We start from the raw sequence: 4,557 nt of genomic DNA on the forward strand, positions 1-4,557 counted from the left end.
TTGATAAACCGTCTGTAATAACCTGCCAGACCCAAGAATTGACGTATCTCTGTCGGCGTACGCGGTGCAGGCCAGTTTCTGATCGAATCTACCTTGGATGGATCAACATGGATCCCATCCCTGTTCACCACATGACCTAAGAAGTGGACTTCACGAAGCCAGAAGTCGCATTTAGAAAGTTTGGCGTACAGCTGTTCCTTCCGAAGGAGTTCCAAAATAAGGCGAAGATGCTGTTCGTGTTCCTCCTGACTCTTAGAGTAGATCAGAATGTCGTCGATGAATACTATGACGAACTTGTCAAGATAGGGTTTGCACACCCTGTTCATGAGATCCATAAATACCGCAGGCGCATTCGTTAACCCAAACGGCATAACAAGAAACTCGTAGTGACCGTAACGAGTTCTGAAAGCTGTCTTGGAGACGTCCTCATCCCGGACTCTCAGCTGATGATACCCTGACCTCAAGTCTATCTTCGAATAGTAGCACGACCCTTGCAACTGGTCGAATAAGTCGTCTATGCGCGGAAGAGGATAACGGTTCTTCACCGTCACCTTGTTGAGTTCACGGTAGTCGATGCACATTCTAAACGTTCCGTCTTTCTTTCTCACGAAAAGTACTGGAGCTCCCCAAGGCGAAGAGCTTGGACGAATGAAGCCCTTTTCCAAGAGCTCTTGCAGCTGCTTTGACAGTTCCTCCAATTCTGATGGAGCTAGACGATATGGTGCGCGAGCTATGGGTGCTGCTCCCGGAGCGAGCTCGATCTGAAATTCGACCTGACGATGAGGCGGTAAGCCAGGTAAGTCTTCAGGAAACACCTGAGGGTAATCACGTACAACTGGTATATCTTCCAATTTCCTTTCCTTTGCTGAAGCGTCTGTAACGAGTGCCAGAATGGCAGTGTGACCCTTACGTAAGCATTTCTGAGCCTTCAAGAAAGAGATGATGCCAACCACTGCACCACTCTTGTCGCCTTGAACTTCTAGAGGTTCCTGACCAGAACGAGGAATGCGAATTACCTTCTCGCTGCATAGGATTTCTGCCTGGTTTTGGGATAACCAATCCATCCCAATCACGACGTCGAAACTACCCAAAACTATGGGAATGAGATCGATAGAGAAAGATTGACCAGCTAGGATAAGATTACAACCCTGAACTACGTGCGTGGCTTCTAGACTTTTACCGTTAGCTAACTCTACGACATGTTTAGTGGGTAAAAGTGTTGGTGCACGTTTTAGCAGTTGACACATTTTCACAGACATATAGCTTGTATCCGCACCCGAATCAAACAAAACAGTAACGTAAATATTGTCGAGGAGAAACTTACCCATAACAACGTTGGGGTCGTTCACTGCGTCTCCTCTTCCCAAAACGAAAGCTCGACCTCTCGCCTCGTTGCCATTATTGTTGTTGTTCCCGCCGTTGTTGTTGCCGTTGCCCTGGTTGTTATTGTGGTTGTTGCGGTTCTGGTTTAACTGAGGGCAATCGCGTTTGAAGTGACCTTCAGCCCCACACTGGAAACATCCCCGGTTTCCACGCTGTGGCTGCTGCTGCTGCTGCTGCTGGTTCTGTGGAGCTGGTTGCTGAGGCTGCTGATTCTGATTCGCAGGCCGTGGACTCCTACAGTCTTTGGCCTCGTGCCCCATCTTAAGACACCTTTGACAACGACCCTTGTTACATGGGCCGTGGTGATGCCTGTTGCAGTTGTGACACCTAGGTTGACTACCCTGATATCTCCTCTGTCTGTGACTACCAGAGGATTGCTGACTGGGACTCTGATATTGGTCAGTCTTCTGCTGCTGAGCTTGAGACTGAACGGATGCTGAACCTTTACTCGAATCTCCATCCCATTTCCTTTTACTGTCACCAGATGTAGCAGGAGTAACTGAGGTGGTGACATTAGCAGTAGCATTAACACGCTTGGGCAGTTTATTCTGATCCACTGCCTGATCAGTGATGCGATGAGCGAGACGCTGAATTTCCTGGATGTTTTCGAGGTTAGCCGACGTCACGTGGCTCTGAATTTCTGGCGCCAATCCCTTGAGGTACAACTCAATGCGCTTGTATGGAGGGTCCACCATAGTGGGACACAGAACGGCCAGCTCATTCGACCGTTTAGTGTACGCTTCGATTTCCGATCCAATCATTTTCAAGTTGTACAGCTCGTCTTCCAGCTTGTGAATGTCTTCGCGCGTGCAATACTCACGCTTGATGAGTTCCTTGAAATCGTTCCATGGGGTGGCGTTAGCAGCTGCCAACCCTAAAATCTGGACTTGGGCGTTCCACCAAGTCAGTGCTATCCCTTCCAAAGTGCCGGTGGCAAACTTGACCTTGCGAGCCTCAGGGCACTCGCACATTTCAAAGACCGATTCTAGCTTCTCGAACCAGTGGAGTAGTCCCACTGCCCCTTCCGTGCCGCTGAAGGTGTTTGGACGACAGTCCATGAAATTCTTAAATGTGCAGACAGGCTGCTGAGCGTGTTGACCTATTGTGTACGAGTAGGGCAAAGTTTAAATACAAAAGCTAGTTTAGGAGTGTAGGATCTAAAGATCCTAGCGTAAGTTATGACTACAGGTTATCCTACCTGCTTGAGCAGCCGCAAGTGCCGCTGTGACTTGGGCTTGAACGAGAGCCTCTAGCTGGGCTTGTGTCATGTTGATTCTTCCAGACATGATCTTCATTGTAACAAGTAGCATAGGTAAGAATGGTTCGCGATTAGGGCGATGACAGAAAAGTATAGGCATATAGGTGTTCTCATATAACATAGGCATGTGTATCTAATGCGTAATGCGAGCGAAATTCTAAGCAGTTCTTGCAAACAGGCAATAAACGTAAACCTTATTACCTAGGATGTCGAGTCTTGCACGTGGAGCGAAGCGTCGTTGTGGATCATTGAGAGCACTGTACTGGTTATAGTCCGGTTTTAATAAAAACGTTTTCCCATATTAAAACCAAGTTCTCTATAACCAATGGCTCTGATACCAATCTGTCACACCCCCAAAATCCACCCGCGGAGTACTACCGCTTGGGAGCGTGACTGACCAGGATCAAACCACCAATTATATCAAACCATAGCATTTAATAATAATCATAAATATAATTGATGTTCAAAACCAAACGTTATATATGTAGCGGAAGCATTAAATGTAAAACCCAAATCATAAGTATCAATGTGTGAATGTAAAAGTGTTTCATATGCATTCACATGTCCTTGTCCACAACGACCCGCTTCTCCTCTGGTGCAAGCTCCAAGTATACCTAAGGTCCTGCAAGGCATGCAGCAAATAATCAACAAACTAGTTGAGCGAGTTCACAGAAAGTAAGTTCATAACATAGTGCATAAGTATAACTAGTGGGGGCTTCCCATGTTTATCCTGGCTAATGAGGGCTTCTCATTAACGGTACTTACTAGACTAACTTCCGACCATGTGTTCTTCTTTACCGAGAACAGGAAACGTACAGGGTCACGTAGGCTTTACGTGACGTGCCCTTCCCCGAGGACAGTGGTACGCGTGGGGGGCTACGTAGGCTTTACGCAGCGTGGCCTTCCGAACTGGAAGCCAGTGGATGGTATTGGGTTACGTAGGCTTTACGTAACGTGTCCTCCCGACCCGGGAGACATATGGCAAATATACTGGGTTACGTAGGCTTTACGTAACGTGTCCTGACTAACCTGAGGACTATGGTCTATAGTCTGGTATAAGCGTAAGTACGAGTAATCATTTCCTTAATCATCATATCCAACCCAATTCCCAACCCGGGAATCCCATGCCTTGGCTGTGTGAACTCACCTTGGTTTGCTCGGCAGATACACAAGTGAACAGGTAGCAAGTAATGGTCAATCACGTCCTATCATGCATTTATTCAAGTCAGGTTCGATTCACGTATAGCACGTAGGGTTACACAGAGTTAACAAGTTGCAAGCATAAGTCATGGCCCAAACAAAACTAATTAACTCGTGCGAGTGGCAGTTGGTCCGAGTGGCACCTCGTGCGGATAGCCAATCCGTGCGGACAGTCGGTCCGTGCGGATGGATGGGTAATTCGTGCGGTTTAACTGTCCGTCCGGGTGGGCAGTTCGTGCGGGTGGCCTTTCGTCCGGTTCAACATTTCGTCCGGATGGAGGGTTCGTGCGAGTGACAATCCGTGCGGACTGTCAGCTCGTGCGGGTGGTCTGTTCGAGCGATTGAGCAATTCCGCTCGTGCGGTCAGTGGGTATGGCAGTCCGTCCGGTTTAACAGCCCGTCCGGATCAGGACTCGTGTGACCGGTCAGCCCATTCGTGCGGGTAACTCGTGCGAACAGTATACCTTGTGCGATATTAACAATTTTCCATGAGTTTAGCTAATCGATTACAATTAGATCATGTTTTCCAATTTTTACCTCAATCGACTAACATAATTTCCAACAAATCAGTTAACACCAACAAGATCAAACACGCATAATTCACATGTTTATCAAGAACCCTAATACGATCATTAAGAACAATAATAACACTTATTCATATTATACTCCGATTTCATGAACATTGAAACTCGAATTGCATAACTTCACAGCCAATC

Source organism: Helianthus annuus, chromosome 17 (assembly GCF_002127325.2).
Source record: "Helianthus annuus cultivar XRQ/B chromosome 17, HanXRQr2.0-SUNRISE, whole genome shotgun sequence".
Taxonomy (NCBI): Eukaryota; Viridiplantae; Streptophyta; class Magnoliopsida; order Asterales; family Asteraceae; genus Helianthus; species Helianthus annuus.